This window comes from Camelus bactrianus, chromosome 8 (assembly GCF_048773025.1).
Source record: "Camelus bactrianus isolate YW-2024 breed Bactrian camel chromosome 8, ASM4877302v1, whole genome shotgun sequence".
Taxonomy (NCBI): domain Eukaryota; kingdom Metazoa; phylum Chordata; class Mammalia; order Artiodactyla; family Camelidae; genus Camelus; species Camelus bactrianus.
Genome location: NC_133546.1, coordinates 27,267,581 through 27,288,512, shown reverse-complemented (window position 1 = coordinate 27,288,512; position 20,932 = coordinate 27,267,581). Strand labels below are relative to the sequence as shown.

General features: G+C 39.8%; 1 long non-coding RNA gene across 1 annotated transcript in view; it reads left to right on the top strand.

The window, feature by feature from the left end:
• Positions 1–20,021, top strand: part of LOC105077240 (src substrate cortactin) — a 31,966-nt gene extending 11,945 nt beyond the window's left edge. The window contains exon 2 of the long non-coding RNA XR_012508588.1: positions 10,808–20,021. This is a non-coding gene — a long non-coding RNA (src substrate cortactin). The remainder of the gene's footprint in view (positions 1–10,807) is intronic.
• Positions 20,022–20,932: the final 911 nt, after the last annotated feature.

Here is a 20,932-nt window from a genome sequence, read left to right as displayed (position 1 = left end):
TCAGGTTCAGCAACTGTAGCAGAAGCATTTTCCTTAGGTATATTTCTGATTCTAACCACAATGGTTCATGATCTAGCTCGGTGCACTTGTGCACATCAGCCAGGCTGTTGCCTTGTACTTTGTGTGGGAAAAGGTGTCCTGGAGACACAGTCAGATCTAAACACTAGTAATGTTTGTTGTATAACCGAGGTCATGAAGGTGTTGCATTAAATTACAAAAAATAAAGTCACAGATGCATGTGTATTTTCTTGGGGACTGTCGGGTAGAAACAATCTATGAAAGGCTAAGATGTACTGTTGTCAGCATCCATCTGTACGTAGGTTTGTAAGGCTGCTGGGGCATGTGTATTGGTGACCACTGTATTCTTCAGTGTAAATCCTTCACACTCGATGGGAAGAGCAGGTCATGCATTTAGGAACTGAGAAATAGACACGGTGGGGATGAGATTTTCTCCTGATTCCTCCCTCCCTCCTTCTCTTCCTTCTCCTCTTCCTCTTTTTCTCTTCTTTTCCTTTTTCTAACAAAGGGGCACAATTTTTTTTTTGAGCTCCTGCCCCATCCCCAGCTGGTCTTCAGTCTAGAGATTAAGAATGTTCTTTTTGTTTAGGTCTGGCCTTTTAAATTTTTCCTGTGCGTTGCTGTTTGTTGCCTCCACAGCTTTACAGTGTATTTTTCTTTTTGTCAAACAGGACAGCTTGAACTATGGAGAAACTACTAATAAAATTTCAAGAGGTCAGCCCAGCACATATTGAATAATGACTGCGGAATGTTTTCCCTATTGTTGTGCGGTTCCGGCCTGGCAGCCCTGGCCAGGGTGGCTCGGCCCAGCCTGCCCGGTGCAGTGTGGGGCCTTTAACCACGGGGCAAGCCATTAACCGGCCGGTGAAGGAGCAGCACATTGTTGTGTTAAACCACAACAGCGTCTGTGGAATCCAAGAGCCATAAAGCCCTAGCTCTGATGCTGCCTGACACAGGCATAATTCATGAACTCTGTAATTTAAAGGGATTTCAATGCAATTGTAAAACTAATAAAAAATGAAATGCTTTGGGGAAACATTGGTACATTTTAAAATCAACGGATTCTACTAATTTAAAAATACAATCAGCCTGGTAGCTCCTCTGTGTGTGTGAAGGTAAGTCAGATTAAATCTGATGCCAGTAGTTTCAAGTAAGTTCATAGTATTGCTGTCGGACCCAAGAGAAAAAAAGGAAAGAAAGAAAATGCCAGAACAATTTATGGCCTGTAGCCAGTAACAAAGTGTTTCTCCCTGTACCTTTTTATCATTTACCTCCCATATGTTGATTATGCCCAACTTAAAAAAAAAATTTTTTTTGAGGAAGGTAACTTTCTAGAAGGTTTAGATTTCAGTCTGGATTAAAAAAAAAAAAAAAAGCCTCAAATGAAAGGCTCTCTTTAATCAGATAATTGACTAGTCCGTAATTTTAGCCTGTCTGTGACACACCAGTTGGCAGGTACGGAGGTGCGCAGTCCTGAGCCTCCACCTCCTTTCCCCCTTCCTAACCCCCTGGGACTGTCACTGAGCTTCCCTGTCTTACTGCTGGTCTCCAGAGACTGGCCCCAAATATTTTGATGTTCAGAAAAGGAGAGCCAGCTGTCAGAGGTGACCAGGCAGATGGCACAAAAGGGACGGAGTCACCCACCAAGGGGGGAAGTAGGGCCCCACCAAACAGCTGTCTTAGATCCACAGCACCCACATTTCAAACTGATCCCCGGTTTCCTGAAATCCTGTCTCTGAAGTTGTTTGGGAGGCTTTGGTGGGGCTTTGAATACAAGCACATTAACTCTTCTATTTTAACTCACCCATCATGAGTAATGGCAGCTCAGAAATGCCCTCTATAATGTCACGTCACAAAAAGCTCAGAAAATTATCCCTTAGCCCTATTGTCTGCCTGTTTTCTTTTATTCCTTCCCTACTCATCACGTTCCCTGGCAGCCATGAATGAAATGTAACATGCTAAATGACTGACATCCATTAAAGCTCCTCGACAAACCTTGGACTGGGTTTTGAAAGGCCCTTGGAAGAAAAAGGATTGTGTGCTCTTTGAATCTTGGTCTGCTGAATGGCTGCCAAGTGAGGGCTGCTCCATTCAAAGGGCTGAGTGAATAAATGAGAATAACATCCTTGGGGACCTGCAGGATCGGTTTACTCTGAAAATGCTCAGCTTCACAAAGGGTCAGAGTCACAAGGTAAATGAAAATGGCTAGGAGGGGACTTTGATGGCCGAAACACGGTAACCGTAGAGGACTTGAAAGAAAACTTTATTTTAAAAAATTTTTTAAAAGAGGAAAAAGAAAGAAGCGGAGGAAAGGGAGGGAACCTCAGAACTGCAAAGTCAATTGATAAGAACAGAACATTTTGACAATGACGTCCATGAATATTCGTTTGTAATTTACACACAGGAGGGATACAGACAGGTATATATGCTTATAAAATTGTATTAAGTCTTCAACTACCAAGAAAAAAAAATTGTATAAACTCCCCACCTGTCCACATCTGTAAACACTGTAAATTAATTTTATTTTACATGTGAATAAAAACTAGGTCAAAGCCTGTTAGCTCAATTTCTTGGTGAGCTATGACCTAAGTGCTCTAATTTTCATCTTAGCTGCAAGTGATAAAATCTAGTGAGAAATCAAACATGCCATGTCTTTTGATCACTCCTTGTTTTTTCTCTACACACGACTTCTCAGTTAAAGTGATTTCTATTAGACCACTTTAATGGAGGTGCATTAAAAGCAGTTTATAGGCAAGAAAGTCAGAAAAACCACTGGAATTCTTGACACGTTTCCACAGAGATCCTGCATGGCTTCTGTCACAGGATCACTCCTAGGAAGTCTCTCTGGCCCCTGACTTTTTCAGATCATTTTTAGACATGTAGACTGTGGTGGTGTAAAGAAATCTTACAGAGTTAGTTACATCAGATTATCTGCAGTGAAGATGTAAATAGAGTTCTGTTCCCTCCTTTTATTCAGCAGATGACAATTGTGATGGAGGCAGGAGCTGATGTGGATGAAGACTGGTGGCAAATGGCCACCTGGCCCCTGTAGGTATGATTTCCAGTAGAGGTGAGATGTCATCATACAAATTCAAGCTCGGAGGGTGCAGTGGATTGGATAGTGCCCTCCACTTCCCCCAAAAATATATGTCTCCCTAGATTCTGTGACTCTGAGCTCATTTGGGAAAAGTCTTTGCAGATGTAATTGTTAAGGAATTCAAGATGAGGTCTTCACGGATTAGGGTGCGCTCTAAATCCAGTGACAAGTGTCCTTATAAGAGAGGGAGAAGGGAATGTAAAGACAGAGGAAGAGATTGGAGCAAAGTGTCTGTAAATGAAGGGATGCCCAGAGTTGCCAGCAGCCACCAGAAGCTAGGAGGAAGGCTGAGAACAGATTCTCCACAGAGCCTCAGAAGGACTTGCCCCACTGACACCTTCATTTTGAACTTCTGGCCTCCAGAACTGTGAGAAAATAACATTTTGTTATTTTAAATCCCCCAGTTTGCGATAATTTGTTACAGCAACTCCAAGAAACTCATACAGATGGCAATGACTGCGTGCTATCGCAGTCACAAGGTCGTCCAGCTCGGGCTTGCTCCTCTCCAGGAAGAGGGAAATTAGTGCCTGGTGAGGCAGCCCATTGAGTGATTGGGTCACACTGGCCGTACAGTGGGAAATTGGCTTTCAGTTACTGTTTTCTTTCAGAATGTCTGATTCGCAAGAATGGACAATGGATGTTATATATGAGAGACTGGTACTTCCTTTTGTTTGTATATGTACATATTTTAAAAGAGCATGACTATACCCTTGAAGAAAATCTTGTTAAAAGAGACGAATTACTGTATTTACTTAATTGTCTGAATTCAAAACTTTAGGGGGTGGCCAATTTGATTTAGACTTAATTGATGACACTGGCTGAAAGAAATTTTGAGTAAAGGTAATTTATTTAAAATAGACCGTTTTCAGGACATAAAAAAAGTTAAAAGAATACATTTATTAAGCTTGAGTTTTGAGGAATTAGATTGATAGCACAAAATGCTCTCTATTCATTATAAAAATTTCAAGGAATACAATATTCAAAGAAGAGTTTCAAGTATGCCTCACTATCAACAAAAAAGTTTTTAGGTTTCAGTGGCCTGAAAAAGTTGATCTGTTTTCCTACTTCAGTAATTCCCAAGAAGTAAGATATTGGGGAAAAAAGTGACTGAAAGTGTAAATTTAGAAAGCAGGAGTTATAACCAGCAGTAAATATGTAAATGCCCATTTGGCTGTTTAAAATCTGTATGTGGATGGAAATGTAGTGGAAAAGAAAAACATAAATTATCCAGAGTGGATTTATCACAATTATGTATTCTAAAAATCCTATCTTAAAAAAATGCCAAAGAAGACTGACACATGGAATTCATTACATTTTAGCTAATGGTTTCAATCAAATTTATACCAGAGCTGAGTAGGCAGCAAGTATTTCTGGACCTGTGTCTCCAATCACAGGGTACCCAGAGACAGAGGCATTCACACACAGAGGAAATTCAGTACCCAGACTACTGAATGCTAATGCCTTTCCCACCCACACTTTTTACTCCAGGGATAAAATGATTTTTTTTTTTAAATTTAGGCTCTATGAAAGGCCAAAATAGTTAGTAGGATAAGTAGTATTTTTTTAACATTATTCCATGACAAGTTTATAGTAGAATTGGATGGGATGGAAGGAGAACATTGCAGTTGTTTTTTGTGGCATGGCATGATACTTTTTCAAAACTTGGTAGTTTACACATAGAAGAAATAAGAAAAGAATGATTTATTGACACTGGCCATGCAAATTTGTGTTATTCTTTTTTTTTCATGCATTTAAATGTGATTTAATGTTGACATCTATCTAGATAATCTTTAAATTCTAATTTTTATTTGGAGTATTTTGTTAATTCTTCATATACTAAATATATTTTATTAACTTGGACAAATGAACTATCCTTTTTTGTTTCCTTTGAGGTGTGGGGATTGGTGAAAAGGAGAACTCTACGTGAGAGTTCTGTTTGGTTTGTTAATTTCTTTTCGCAAGGTGGCTTTGAAAGGAATCGGTTTGAAAGTTATTGTCAGCTATGGATTCTGTTGAAGTGGGATGGGGGAATTCTTTGCCTGCGTGTACAGTTTTGGCCTTCAGGGGGCAGCCAAGTGCAGCGAAGCTAACTGAACTGGCAAGCACTGCCCTGTTTTCATGTTACCTGAGTAACCCTAGTTCCCCTAAAATGCAGCAAAAGCCAAAGTAAGCACTCCTGCACCATCTGTCACTGCGTGGAAGAGAGCTGAGGCAGCCATATTTAATCAGCGCTGAAGTCTCCCCCTGGGTGATGTTCGTGCCCTTCTGTAATATTTTATTCTAAGCCATTTCCCAGACAGCATTATTGATTCGTGTCATTATTCTCCCCCAAGCTCCGGGAGCTTGTGCAATGTGATACCAACTGCAGTTCTCTTTGTGACCCTAACCTCAGAACCAAAAAGTAAGGTGACTGCCTGCAACATCCAGGCTAGCCCAGATGGCATATTATGCCATGTATCATAGGCATTCTAAACTCTACAGTCTGACATCAATTGGTTATAATGCATTTGCAAAAAATAAAAAATACCCCCCCAAAAAGAGGATTTTGGCATTTGTTTCTTATTTCTGCTTTTTTACTTCTTAACTGGTAGACTTATGTTCTTGGTGAGAAGATACTGCACTTAAGATATTTTGTGTGGGTGGTTTGGATAAGAAACTCCCCTCCCCTGGAAGATTCATTGGAAATAATAATACATTTGATATTTATGTCGACTAGAGTGCTGAAATTCTTTCCTCTCTCTTCTCTCAGAAGTAAAGGAGGACAGTAAACATTTTCTTTCTTCTTAATGACAGATACCAGGTTGAAAGAGGAAGCTCTGGTTGTTGAATGAATAAGTGAGGGAAGGGAGGAAGGAAGGAAGGCAGAATGGAAGAAAGGAAAGGAGGCAAAGAAGGAAAATCCAGTAATTTTCATTATTCCTCAGCGATCTTCTTACTCTTAGGAAATGACCCATTGATCTCTTTTCTCAAAGTCATTTCAATTTTGAGTCCATCAGCATCCTTAAAAGTATGAATACTCTTATTTACCTTTCAGACAGTAGCCTAAAGAGTAACAGACCTCCAGATCATCCCTCATCTATACTCATGCACACATACCCTGGTGTAAAAGATCTGTAAAATACTACCTAGATATTTGCAATTTTAGCACCAACTTTTTGTTTTGTCTTGGACCCAATGGAGTAATGGAACTTGAAATGCCCACTCTTTTCTTCCTCTACCAGCAATGTTTTTCTAATTATTGTATAAAAGACAGTCCCTGTAGTACTAGACCCGCGTTTCTGGTTGTATGCACTTCAGGAATCTTTTGGTCTAGTGCAGTTTAAGCTTATGATTGGAATTTAGTTTTGTACAATGGTCATTATCAATCCTGCTTGCTATTTTCTAAAGTGTAAAGTTATTATGGCAATACTTTGCCTGAATATCATGAGAGAGAATAAGTCAAGAATACAATAATCACAATTGTATGATTCCATAATTGGTATTTACAATTGGTAATTGGTATTATCATTTACAGAGCATCTTCTATGTTTCCAACACTGTATTAGGAAATTTATTTATATTAACACCCAACTCTCACAAAAATTACAAAAAGTAGGTATTATACCCAATTTGTATATGTTTAAACTGAAGCTCAGGGATATTAAGTAATTAATTAAGTTACTTCAAGGGAGGTAACTATTTTCTAAAGAAGAAATAAAATAAAAGCAGGATAATTCTAAGAAGAAATTAAGGAAAGACACCTAACTTAATAGATATGAAACTGTATAAAGATATAATCATTAAAAGTAAATTTATGGCACAGGAATAAACAAATTGACAGGACTGAAAAGAAAATTCAGTAGTAAACCCAAGTATGGCTAGTAACTAATTTTATTGAAACTTCCTTAATAACAGATGCCTGGCTGCATGTTCTGCATACTTTTTAATCACTTAAACCTCAAGTGCTCCTAGGAGACATTATTATCTCTGCATTTTAGACAAGGAAACTGAAGCTTAGACGTATAACTGTAGTAACTTGTCCAAAGTTATACAGTTAGTGGGAACATAAGTTTTTATACTTCTAGCATCAAACTGCTTTACCATTATGTCCAGTTTCTTCAGTGTATCATGGAATTTAGTGCATGTTAAAAGTAGCATTTTAAAGTCAGCTAGAGGAAAAACAATAAATTATTCAGTAAGCAGTGTTAGGATAACTCTATAAATTGAGTATTTAACTTAATCATACCAAAATAAATTCCAGATGGATAAAATATATAAATATAAACAGTGAATCCATAAACATCCTAAAAGAAAACTAGAATGAGTATTTTTATGTTCTTGGGAAGGCCATTTTAAATATGACAATAAAACCAGGAATCATAAAGTAAAATGTTGATAACTTTGACTGTAAAATGTGATAAATTTTAACTGTAAACAATTTAAAAGACAAACAAATTACTAGGAAAATATTCACAACATATATGCTAGGCCAAGTACTAATGATGTTAATAGATACAGGACTCTTCAAATCAATTTAAAAAATCAATACTTTAATAGCAGAGTGGGAAAAGTTTATGAATAAATACTTTACAAGAGGAGAAATACAAAAGGTCAAAAATATCCATAATAATCAAAGAAAAGTAAATTAAAACAGGAATGAGATTGCATTTTTTCCCTATTTGATTGAAAAAGATCAATGCTTTGTGCAAACAATGGTTTGGGAAAAAATGGTATCTCATAAAATGTAATTTGTTACTGAATCAAAAATAAAAATACCATTTGTCCTAATAGTTCCACTTTAAAAATCTTAAGAAACTAATTATACAATTAAATAAAATATATCACAAGATATTTAAAATGTTCAAGTAGATTTATTGCCCCATTACTTATTATAGAGTAAAATTGGAAACAATATAAATGTCTATCATGGAGGCATTTCTGTTAGAGGTTATGGTACATGGATACAATGGAATACTATGAGCCTCTAGAAGTAATGTTACAAAGCTATATTTATGAGCATGGAAATGTGTTCATGACATTCAAGTTAAAAAAAATGCAAGCTACAAACCAGCCGTGAAAAATCATATGTGAATACTAATATATGTCTAAAGAGAAGTCTACTAGCTATTCAACAAAACATTATGAGTATTACACTGCTTTTTAAAAAAAATCTTTATTGTATTTAAATACTTTGTTTTATGATGCCTTATTTTTAGTACTAGGAAAGCAGCAACGCTATTTTCCTTTTGGGAAACTGTTGTGAAGACATACATGGGCTGGAACTGAGTGAAACAGGATGGAAAGAAAGTGATTCTGAGACTCCTTGGATTTCCTACAGGCTTTACAGCCTCTCTGGAGCATCTTTACTTCTGCCAGGCAACCACTCTGTTCTCCTTTTTGATGCAAATGTGTTCTGCTCTGCCATTACTTTGGTTTGCACATGGCATTGGCTAGTCATGACCCATGCTGTCATGGTGCCATTTCTGCATTTATGTTAACTGGCCTTACTGATCTCTGGGAATTTCCTACTCAGAAATCTTGGAGAAAAGGAATCTGATTGACCCAAGCTATCGTTTCTTTTCTTCAACCGAGATCCTGTCAAAATGTCATTGACAGGCTTGTGGCTTGGTTATCCTTGGGTCAGGTGTTCACTCAATACAATTACTAGGGCTGATGGGGGGTATTTCATGATACCCAGGCTACCCAGGCCAGCCCCTCAAATAGCTTGGGAGCAAGGACATTTCCTTTACAAGGGCATTCTGGTGGGCAGGCAGGGATTAGCCACTTGGCAATTGGAACTATAGTACAGTGACTATCCAGCTTACTTCCTCTGACTCTCCTTTAACAATTTAAAGAGCTGACAGGGAAGAACATGTCAGCATTTCCTCTATATAACTGAGTAACCTTGGAAATCTAGAAAAAAGAGGCAACCCGACCATATTCAATTGGGAAACGTTTTGCTCAGTTTAGGAAAAGTGTGCCATTGAAATAATTAGATGTCATTAGCAAATCTGACCTCTATGTGCAAAAATACACAGATCATTGAGCACTCTGGTGAACATCTTTAAGAGCCACTCAGAAATTCTTCACAGCATGAATAATATAAAATTTTGCTTCAAGAAATATAATAGGTAACTCTCTACAAAGTTAAAAATCAAAGAAGATAGAAACATAGCCTTCAAAATGATAATTTAAATAGTTTGGTCTAAATAAATCTCTTTAATAAAAATTTATAGCAACATTAATTTGTCTGTGTTGTGCCAACTTAAAATTTGAATTTCTAATAAATTCTAAATGGCAATGATCTGTGCTGGTCAATTACTATAATTCACCATCTCTAAATATCTTACTACAAGTCACAAATCTTACTGATTCATAAACCAAGATAAGAAACTTAAGTAATGACTTTGTCCAAATTCATATATTTAATTATTTGCTTGAACAAAGCAAAATCAAATCAGGCAATTATCCAGAGGACTAATTTGCATGACCAATGTCAATAATAATATTAAAATTCCGTAAGCAAAATAGAATAAATGTTGATATTACCTTAAAAGGCCAGTGTTTCCAGCCCAAATCGGAAGATTAGATTCCATGATATTACTTCTTTTAGATTATATTTATGAAAGATTTTAATGCAAGTAAACAAAATCCTTTCATTTTGTTATTCCATTATTTCAAAACTATAATTAAAATTCCTGAAGTGTCTTGGAAAATGCTAGCACTAAGGATAAGATTTAAAAAGATACAACCCTCAATATAAAGGAATTTGAAGTTTAGTAGAGAAGACAGACAAATGAAGAGATTACAGCATGTATTTTCCTGTAAAAGTGTTCAAGATGTCATGGGAAGCCTAGGCATTATTCTTTTTCTCATTTTTGTTGGGAGTCATCTGTATATTAATATTCTCATGGACATTCAAGTGTTGCAATATCCTGGTTTTGAGTGTCTTTTTAGGATAGAGCCATAACACGTTTTGGGAGTTAATACATAGTCTACACATATGCACACAAGCCCTTAGGCATAATTTCTACTGATATGAAACATGACTTTAAATTCTTGCCAAATAACACTTCTGTAGTTTTTTTTTTTTTAACTCGATGAGAACTGTTGTACTGAGTTCTGACAGCAATAAAGGTGTTTCATCAATCCATCTCATGAAGTAGTTGTACCCATCTAATGCAACCAACCAAACACTTTATAAAGTTTAATGTTCTCATTTCATTTCCAAACACTCACTAAATACATGGTAGGTATTTTTTTTTTTTAACACACGCATTGTTGATTTTCTATGTAGGGTAAAAAGCATGTGCCTTATTCAAGTAATTGGTATTCAGTCTCTTACACTTACCTTGTTTAAAATTCCTTCTTTTTCCTACTCTCTAATATCAACTTACAAGCCATTTTGTAGTGCCCTGGGTCATCGTGTTTTGTAGATAAAAATCTCTTAATACAAGGAGGTAAAAAAAGGGGAAAAGTGAATTGATACACGGGCTAAACACTTCCTCCATGGGCCATGCAAGAGACCTGAGGAATTTTCTTGATGATCCGTTTCATTTCCTAGTTATACAACTTAGAAAAAGATAACCTTCCAGAGAATCCACTGAGAAAGTGCTCTTCTAACCTAATTGTGGGATTTCAATTTCAATTAAAATAGGACTTCTCTCTACCTAGTCTGAAGCTGAGAATGAGAGTAGAATTTTTCTTTTTCAGCTAAAGGCTGCGAGCCAGCAAACTCAATGTGAAAGAGAGAAAAATGGAGAGAACAAAAACGCAGAATCTGAAGATGTGTTACTACACGTCAGGATAAATATCATGCAAGAGAAGAGAGATGATGTTTTTCAAATATTTAAAACACAATTTACAGCCACTTGCTTCAGCCCAGTTAATAGAAATATAGTTAGACTGTGGGAAATGGATAGTTTTTTTTTTTCAGTGATCAAAATGCTAAAAGATATGTGAATTGTGAGAGAATTAAAGGCTAACTGGTCATATTAATATCCGCATTTTGACTTGTGCAGAACTTAAAGTGCTCCTGGTTTGAGTCTTTTTTTCTCCCTTCTTCTTTTCCTCTCTTCCTCCCTTCCTTTCTCTCACTTTTTTTCCTGTTCCTCTTCTTTCAATTTGTTGAAAGAGTAAGAGAGCGGATGCAGGCACCCGTGCCGGTGTCTGCTTCTACGGCATGTTTAAGCCTAGGACAACACCCACCTACCTACCTGGGGGTTCCCTGTCTGAATTAAAATAGTATCATTGCCACTGCTTCCTTTAAAAGAGTTATTGTAGTCCCTATTATCTTTAGGTTTAATGAATTCTTACATATGCTAATTGGAGACTCACTAAGGTAGAATCAAATTATGTTTGACCTATGTGTTCCTTGGAAACGTTTTCAACTGAATTGAGAGGAAATGTAAAAATACATGGAATTAGTACAGACGTTTTCTTCCAAGGAGTTTACAAGGGTTTACTAAAGCATCTGAGAGTATCTGTGGCCTGTTCTCAGACCCACGGACACTTCTCCAGGCTCCTGCTCCTGCTCTTGACACTTGCAGGCTACGTTTCCCAGGCTCTGCTGTCAGCCAGCCCCCGGACCAGTGGGAGGCTCTGGTGGGAGACTGGAGCGCAAGAGAAGAGAGAAGCCAGAGTGTTTCTTTGCCCATCTCTGTGCTGCTGGTGGCCTCTCTAGCAATGACTGCTTCTCCTCCATGGCTCCAGCCCCCACCAGACTTGCTGGCCATTGTTCCTTCTGAGTAATCTTGTCCCCTGTCTTTTACAATAGCATCTTCACTCTTTGTCTAACCAGCCTAGTGCTGGCAATGAATTATTTTTGTTACTCTCTCTGGGTTTCCTTACTATCACCTATGTAACCAATTCCCTGCATTAAAATCACTGGAAGTAATTTGTTTCTTCCTGGTTAGACCGTTCCTGATCTAACTTACTTTTATAAGTCATTGTGGAATAAATTTTCAAAGAGTTGCAAATTTCAGGGGGAAAAAAGTCTAGGTTATGCCAATAATACTGGCCACATATTGCAAAAGTTACCAAATAAATCAATGGCTATTTTTTTTCTACATGAGAATAAAAAGCTAGTTTAATAGATTTATTTTCTTCCATAATTGAGTAATTTTTTGGATTTGCGTTGGTGTAATTTTATCCCATAGTTGCTGCCTCCCCTATGGTTACTTAGAGAAAAGCTACTCAAAGCATAACATTTGGAATTGAATGCCCAATTGGCTGTCTAAAGCTTCCTGGGGACATTTTGGTCTCAATCATACCATTGGACATGTTGCATACAAAATGAGTATTGGCTGTCTGAAAATTCTGAAATGGTCAAATTTACTGTGAGTTTAGTAAAGAAAAGGAAGGACAGAAGAGGAGAGGAAAAGAAAGGAAAAGACCCACCTGAAACACATGGGTGCCATGAAGCCTGGCTCTGTCACAAACTGCTGCTTTGGGAAGATCATTTAACTCCTTCCAGCCTCAATTTAACAGGAAGGGATTTGAATGAGTTCAGATGATGCTCCATGAATAACAGAACAGTAAACTCAAAACTCATCCAGTTTAAACATTAAGGACAATTTGTTATTATAAATGACAAAAGCCCATAGGTGGAGCTGCTCCAAGTTGTCCAGACTTGGTAATGCGGGAGCTCAGGGCATCCCCCAAGGCCAGGTTCCTTCCCTTATTCTCTCTACTGTCCTGGACTCCCTTGCGGTCACAAAGTTCAAGACAGAACCTGCACATGAGACAAAATCGAGCAGAAGATGTCTTCTCTTCTTTGAGTCTCTTCTTTAAGAATGCAAGACCCTTTCCCAGAAGCACCCAGGTGACTCTTGAAGTTGGAATGAACCACGCTAAAATTTGGACATATTTTACAGATAATTTTAATTGCTATATTTGCTTATAACTCTTAGGGAATAAGAGTAGTATAAAAGTCAGAATTACTAGATGACATAGCAAGAAAAACATATCTCCTATTTCTTATTTTTAAACATGTTTTTGGATTGTTACATAGAGAATGGTTTGGAATGTTTTCCCCCTCTAGTGTTATGGAAATGACAGGCCAGTCTAGAAACAAGCACCACTCGGAGGGTTGGAGTACTCAGATGTATTACGCCGGTGGGCTCAGAGGGCCTTCTGCTCTGAAGCTCTGAGGACCTCCAAGACGTGCGCATGAGGTTTTATAGGGTAAAGTACAAGCTTGGGGTATTAGGCCAATAGGCATGGAAAAGCTTTAGCAGCATTATCATCACAAAAGTGGAGGCGGGGAGGCAGCAAACCAACATTCCAAAGCCAGATACGTATCTTTGAAAACCCAGCTGGCTAGCAAAAAATCATGAACAGCAAACCAACACTAATTAACCTAGATTTACAAGTTAGTCTAGCAGAACTCAGATCAGTATTCCAATACTTAGATTTGTGAGTTATCTTGTTAGTCCAGCCCAGCCTCTCCTTCACATTCCTAGACTTGTGAGTTACCTTGTTAGACCAGCCCGGCTTTTCCTTCACACTAGGAAAGAGTAATAATTACTAAACATATTGAGCATTTACTATATGCCAGGAGATGGGGTAAACACTTCAATTTCACTGCTCCTTACAACCACTTAACTAATTAGGTACTATTAATATCACCCCATTTTACAGATGAGACATCTGAGGTACAGAGAGATTAAATAATTTTTCTGCTGTTCCTCTGGCAAATTTGGCAGAAAGCTAGGATTTGAACTCAAAGTTTTTAACAGCAGAATCCCTGCCTCCAGAAGTTACAGGGATGCCAACACACATTTTATCCAGAATTATCCAAACAAAAATCTTGGGGCAAAACAAAAATTATGGATTTTGCAGCCATTTTTTGCAGCTGCCTTGAAGTATCATGCTTATTGGCGGTGTTCTCTAAAATGTTTTTGATTTTAGAACTTTAAAAAGTGAGTATGTATACACACACACACACACGTATATATTTTCCCCCTTCATTACATAATTTAGCATCCTCTCAAGTTGTTCATTAGCTCAGTGCTTCTCAGACTTTAATGTGCCCAAGAGCTACCTGGGGATTTTACTAAATGCAGATTCTGATTCAGGAGGAGGGATGGAGTGGGGTCTATCAAGGTGATGCTGATGTTGCTGGACAGAGGACCACAATCAGTGTGAAGAAATATCAGATAACCATTCACAGTGCTGATGGACCGCGATGTGCTGGTGCCAGCTTCTACTGGCTTATGAGAGTCAATGGTTAAATTTTCAAGAATATTGGGAGCCGGTTGTTAAGCACAGTCATTATCAACAAATTATATAAATGTCCAATTAAACAAATTGTAAACAGAGGCAATAAACACTCCTAAGTCATGTCTCACTTAACATTTCATGACTTTTCTTTCTTTCTTTCTTTCCCTTTCTTTCTTTCTTTCTTTCTTTCTTTCTTTCTTTCTTTCTTTCTTTCTTTCTTTCTTTCTTTCTTTCTTTCTTTCTGTTGCGGTATAGTTGATTTGCAAAGTTGTGTTAGTTTCTGGTGTACAGCAAAGTGATTCAGTTATACATATATATACATATTCTTTTTCATATTCTTTTCCATTGTAGTTCATTACAGGATGTTAAATATAGTTCCCTGCGCTACACAGTAGGACCTTGTTGTTTATTTTATATATAATAGTTTGTATCTGTTAATCCCAAACTCCTAATCTATCCTTCCCCCACCCCCTTTCCCCTTTGGTAACCATAAGTTTTGTTTTCTATGTCTGTGAGTCTATTTGTGTTTCATAAATAAGTTCATTTGTGTTATATTTTAGATTCCACATATAAGTGATATCATATGGTATTTGTCTTTCTCTTTCTGATACTTCATTTAGTACAGTATTTCTCAATTGTTAATGCTCTTGACTTTTTAAATGTCGATTGTGGAAATATTCTACAATGGTGTGACACCACTCATCTCTTCCCAGCTCTGCATTCAGTGATGCCATGTGGAAAGCCTGAAATCCATCACAGTGGGAATATTTATACCATGGAAACTGGAAAATATAACAAATCAGGACTTTTTTCCCCAGAGAGCCTGTTGTTAAAACATTTACCAGCTTATCACTCTGATAAACCTACATTGCATTTACACTTATGTTAACTAATATTTTTAAAAAAAATCTGGTTGTCATTTCAAACATAAAACTATTTTACATGGAGCTATACTTGCTTAAATTTACAGACAGGATGAGAATGTGAGGGAGGGTCTTTTAGTTTCAAGTTGTGAGTTAGCTGGACTAGAGTTCCTGAGTACATATACCTGAGTTCTTACTTTAGGGAGGGGTAGGTTTGGGGTTCACAGTGTACCTGCCCTTCAGGCTAGTTATTCATGAGAGAGGAGAGGGTACATGAAGAATGACATTGAATGTATTCAGTCCATGATCACACAGAAGTTGCTACACATATGAAATATCAGCTTTCTCGATTGTTTGTAATAAGCATCCTTTTTTTTTTACAGTCGTTTGCTCTGCGAGGTCTGGGCACAGTTTCATATTTTGCCTTTGGCAGCTGAGAGCTATTATTGGGTCCCACAACATCTGTTTCAACAACAGTGGGTCCCTGGTCAGAAAAATTAATTTAAAAAGAAGTCCAAAACAAAATGTCATAACTTATATGTTGTGCATATACAGTAAACATGGTTACCGGTAAAAGAAAGAAAGCCCTTTCATATGGTTGGAGTTATTTACAAAACTATGACAAGTGATGAAAGGCCTGAGCTGTATTTTGAGTTGAAGGCTGCAGGAGAGGATGCTAACCAGCCAGTTTTCCTGATGCGGGATGTTTTGCAAAAGCTGTGCTAATTGGCAAGATCATTCTCCAGCGTGATCAGCTGTATGAATAACAAAATGTAATGGGTCCCAAAACATTCGCTCAGTCCTGCTGGTTCATTCTTCCATCAAATTTTCACTCATCAAGATGTAAGTACAAAATGCTGGTGATTTCCTGGAAGGCTAACTAGTTTTTCCTAACCTGGCAGCAGCAAGAGCAGGGATGTTTACATTGAGCTGATGAAATGCAAGTAATAGACAAAACATAGAGAGATGTGGGATCAGGAACCTGTAAAATTTCCATTCAGTTTGCTGCCTAAGAGATGATGGGGGAAAACTCAAAACTCTGTTTTTCCTTCCTTTCATATCTGTAGGAACATGCTTTCTACTTTTTAATTATGAACAGAGCCTAAATGATGTTGAGAATGCTTTGTGTGCATGTCTGCCTGCTTTTGAGAAGTACAACTTTATTCTTAAGATTTTAAGCTGTTAGAAGCAAACCAATGACTAATGCTAAAGCAAGAGTCTTTAAAAACCAATCAATAAATGTCCCTTCTATAAACAGTTTCTTTCCTACAGGGGCTGAGACAGGGTTGGGTCAGGCTGGCAATCATACTGAGTTTTATTTTAAGCCTCTTTGGCCCCACAGAACAGCTGCAAGAGTGTCGGGACCCCTGGGGAATACAACCCACCTGGTTCTGTTCTTTTCCTCCCACCCAGATGAAATTTTTAGTTTTTTGAGTTGCTAACAAGGCAACTACCCATTTCCATGGTTGACTGCTTTTATTCCAGATAGTTTTGAAACTGGTGATGATTTAACTTAGGGGTTGCCTCTCACACTCATTTTGTGTTTAATGGTGTGAATCAGCATGACTCCAGGGCAGTGGTGCATGCGAGTTAAGGGTATAGACTATAGGTACTACTAAACTGCATGGGTTGGAATCCTTGTTCTGCCTCTTACTAGCTGTATGACTTTGGATAAAACACAGATTTCTTGTTGTTGCTGTTGTTGTTTTTAAACAATCACTTATACGGAACTTTCTATATGTCAGGCACTATTTAAGAACTTTACAGGCCTGGGGGCAATGGGTGCAGTGGAGCCAGGGCCAAGCAGACCATACCAGACTGACCCCAGGCAGCAACAGAATCATTCCTAAATTCCTGGAAATTCCTCCTTAGATTGCTGAATTTTAAACAGAATTTTGTGAACAGCCTTTCATCTTCACCTGGAAAAGAAAGATGGGAAAAGCTGCGGCAGGCCACACCGTGTCCATCACCCAGGATGACCTGGGAGCTGACTGTTGGGAAATCTATCCTAATTTTGTGAATGGTATAAGTGAGAAAGAACAGAGATGGGGACCCCAGACGGTGCAAGGTCTGGGCACCAGGAATACATGACTGTACACAAACTGAGAGAGAACGTGTTTCAAGAATACGAGCCCCTCAAGGAGAAGGAGCTTGAAACAGAACCAAAAGCCTCCTGTGGTTACGGAGGGAAGCTCAGTGTGGAGCAGGACAGCATGGACAAATCAGCTGTCCACCATGAATATCAATCAAAGCTTTCCAAGCACTACTTGCAGGTCGACCCCAACCAGGGATTTGGAAGTAAGTTTGGTATCCAGGTGGACAGAGTTGACCAGTTGGCTGTGGGCTTTGACTACCAGGGAAAAACTGGGAAACATGCCTCACAGAAAGACTACTCGAGTGGTCTTGGCGGCAAGTACGGGCCTGCAGGCCAACCGTGGAGGCAAGAGCGCGATGGGCTTCGATTACAGGGCAAGACAGAGAAACACGGGTTGCAGAAAGATTACTCCAGAAGTTTGCGTGGCAAGAATGGTATCGACCAGGCAAGGTGTATAAAAGGGCTGGCTTTCAGTATCAAGGCAAAACGGAGAAGCAGAGTCCCAGAAAGACTACGTGAAAGGCTTTGGAGGGAAATTTGGTGTGCAGACAGACACGTGTGCTCTTGGCCGGGATCACCAGGAGAAACTGCAGCTGCATGAATCCCCCCAAAAAACACTACATCAAAGGATCTGGCAGAGAATACAGGGCACAGAAGGACGGGACGAGTAAGAAGGCTTCCCCCTTTGAGGACGTTGCCAAGGTAGCCTCCTCTCATCAGAAGACTGCTCCTGTGGAAGCCGTGAACAGCAGAACAAGCATTGTTGGAGCCGACGGGAAACCTCGCGACTGGAAACCTCGCGAGGGAAAGACCGAGAGGACGAGAAGACAGGCGGAAGTGGAGCGAGCCGGCAAAGAGGAGAAGCGAGTAAGAAGAGGCCCAGAGGCCGCGGCACCAGTGAGCCGGGGCCCCTAAGCCCACGCCCACCGCGACCTCGACGCCTCCACCTGCTCGGCAGAGGCCGCCTTCACGCCGGGTCCACGAGGACGCAGCTCCTTTCCAGGCCCAGCCGAGCCACAGGGGCCCCGCGAGCCTGAGCCGGCGTGCAGCACGAAGGCCGCTGACTCCCCAGAGGCCCGCGCCGGAGGTCGCCTACGAAACTGCGGAGACCCCGGGCCACCATCCGGCAGAGGGAGATAGATGCCTATGACCAGTGTGAAAGCGACCTCGGAATCACAGCCATCGCCCTTCGGGACCCCCAGGCTGCGGGCGGTGACGAAGTCTCCTTCCACCCCGACGACATCATCACCTACGTCGCGATGATGGATGACAGCTGGTGGCGCGGGCTGTGCCATGGCAGGTACTGGCTCTTCCCAGCCAACTACTAGGAGGAGGGCCATGCAGTCCTCACGCTGCAGACCCTGCCTTCCTTATGTGGGTTTCTTCAGGGTGAGGAGGGGAATAGACAGATTGCCTTTATATTTAATACTTTTGTTGACGCTTTTGAAGATATCTAGGCCACAGGATTTCCTAATATATTGTAATCATGCCCCTTGGAGGACTCGGTGATTTATACATTTAAGGTTTTTGTTTTAATTAATTAATTAACTAATTAATTAATTGCCAAATCGACTGTCGCATGGAGCCACTTCGGGGACCTTTGGTTTGTCGCCGGCAGGCGACAGCCCGCTTCGTCGCCTGCCGCTCCGTGGAGGCCGTATAAGAGTGTTAGGGAGGAGTCACTGTCCTCAGGGGGCCCTGTCTCGAGTCCTAATATTTGGAGGAAGGGGGAAGATCTTGATAGAAAGTTAGAATGAAGGGAGATCGCTGGAAAGTGTAGGAGCTTTAAGGTCACGTGGAAAAGCCTCTAACACTGTAAAATTTCGTGGTATTTGGTGGATTTTAGCAGAGGCCCCTGTCTTCTTCCCTCACCACCCCCTCGTCTTGTACTCGTTCTCCCGCCTCCCCTGACGCCCGTATGCCAGGAGGGCTGCTGAGCCGCTGCCCCGCCCCTCAATGCAATGTCGCCCAGCCCCTTAAAGACTGCCCTCCCCTGCTTGTCTCCGGCTCCCCGGGCTCGGTGGCCCCGGCTTGCCTGCCCTTGGCTGATGTCCTGTGGCCACCGGCTTTGTGGTAAACGGCCACTCTGCTGCAGGAAGGCAGGTCCCATCCCTGTTGTAAACTGCCAGAAATACTTCCCATCAAGGGAGCCGTGCTCTTTTTGCCAAAATAGCATAAGTGATGGCAAAATTTGATTGATTGTCTTGGCTGAGAATATGAAGCAAACACGAGTGAGTGCTTCGGCCCAAGGTGCCCCCATAGCAGCTCTGCGTGGTCGCTGTGGGGAGCCCGTCCCCCTCTCGAGGGACCAGGAGGCTGCACCCGGTCAGGGCTGCGTCCTTCGGGATGATCCTGTGGAAACATCTCAGGTGCTGGGGCATCAGTGACTGTGGAGTACATGTTTTCTTTCCTGACGTGCCTTTGCTTTACCACAGTTAGGTGGGGTTTTAGGTTTTATATGCAATTATTGTATCTAAATTTCTGTAGGACACCTCATAGGTATGATTTTTTTAATTAAATATTAAAAATAAACTTTTTTTCATAAAAAAAGAACTTTACGAATACAAGCTCATTTAATTTTTACAAGCTGGGACAGTACTCTCATTATTCTCCATTTTTTCGGATGGGAACATTAAGGTGGGAAAAGCTAGTGGGGCATATTGATTAAGAATGTGGGACTGGAGTGGCGTTGTCTGAGTTCCTACTCCAGATTGACTGCTTTTTGTCTGTATTTGACCTCAGGCAACAAAACAACAACATATCTTACCCATCCCATCACCATCTTTCCATTCTTAGAGATTTTTTTTAATACCAAGAGAATTGGAATGCCATTCCATTGGAATGATAAGTAACAAACTCGTAAATAGAATAAATTTAGTTTTTTAAACAAACTACTATGTTCTCCTCGCTCTTCTTATTTTGTAATGTACAAGTAAGAATTTCAGTGTGGTCTTGCACCAGCATGGACTAGTATTTGGGAACCACTGTCTCACTAGTCTATTTCTGGAGTATCATTGCTATTATAGTTAATACTATTATATGTAGAGAGAGAATCATTTCATCGTTTTATCATTATTGGCCCAGTCTGCTTAAAAAAAGAAAAAAGAAATGGCAATATCATTTAAACAAAGAAACAAAACCCACGTACTCTTATTTGTAGAGTAATAGGACTTATTCCATTAACTTCCCTAAGATATATGGGAAATTCTAAATTTAGTCATTCCAGAAAGTACATATTCATACCATAAATTATACCTCCCTTAATTTCTGGATACCGCAGAGCACGTCTTTGAGCAAACAGCATCTCTGGGATTCGAGGTAGTTCTGTTCTGTAGCTGTGTGCCAATCTGTAATGATCCATAGCTACATACACTGCACTGTAATACCCCAGCTGTCAGCCAACCAGAAAGCCCCAGAGACTTCTCCAGACATCTGAAAACACTGCCGTGAGGGGAGCTCTGCCTGGCTGTTTTCCTTTCTCCCTGGGAAATATGGCCAGTTTATTGCTGTCCTATTCAGAGGCAGCAGGAATGTGGTGATCTAGTCTTCTAATGGACTTTCTGTAACGTTTCTCACCAAGAATTACTAAATACCCTTGACCTTCATCAAGTAGTGCTCTTTTCCCTCAGTCATCTTTCACAATCTGAAAACATGTCA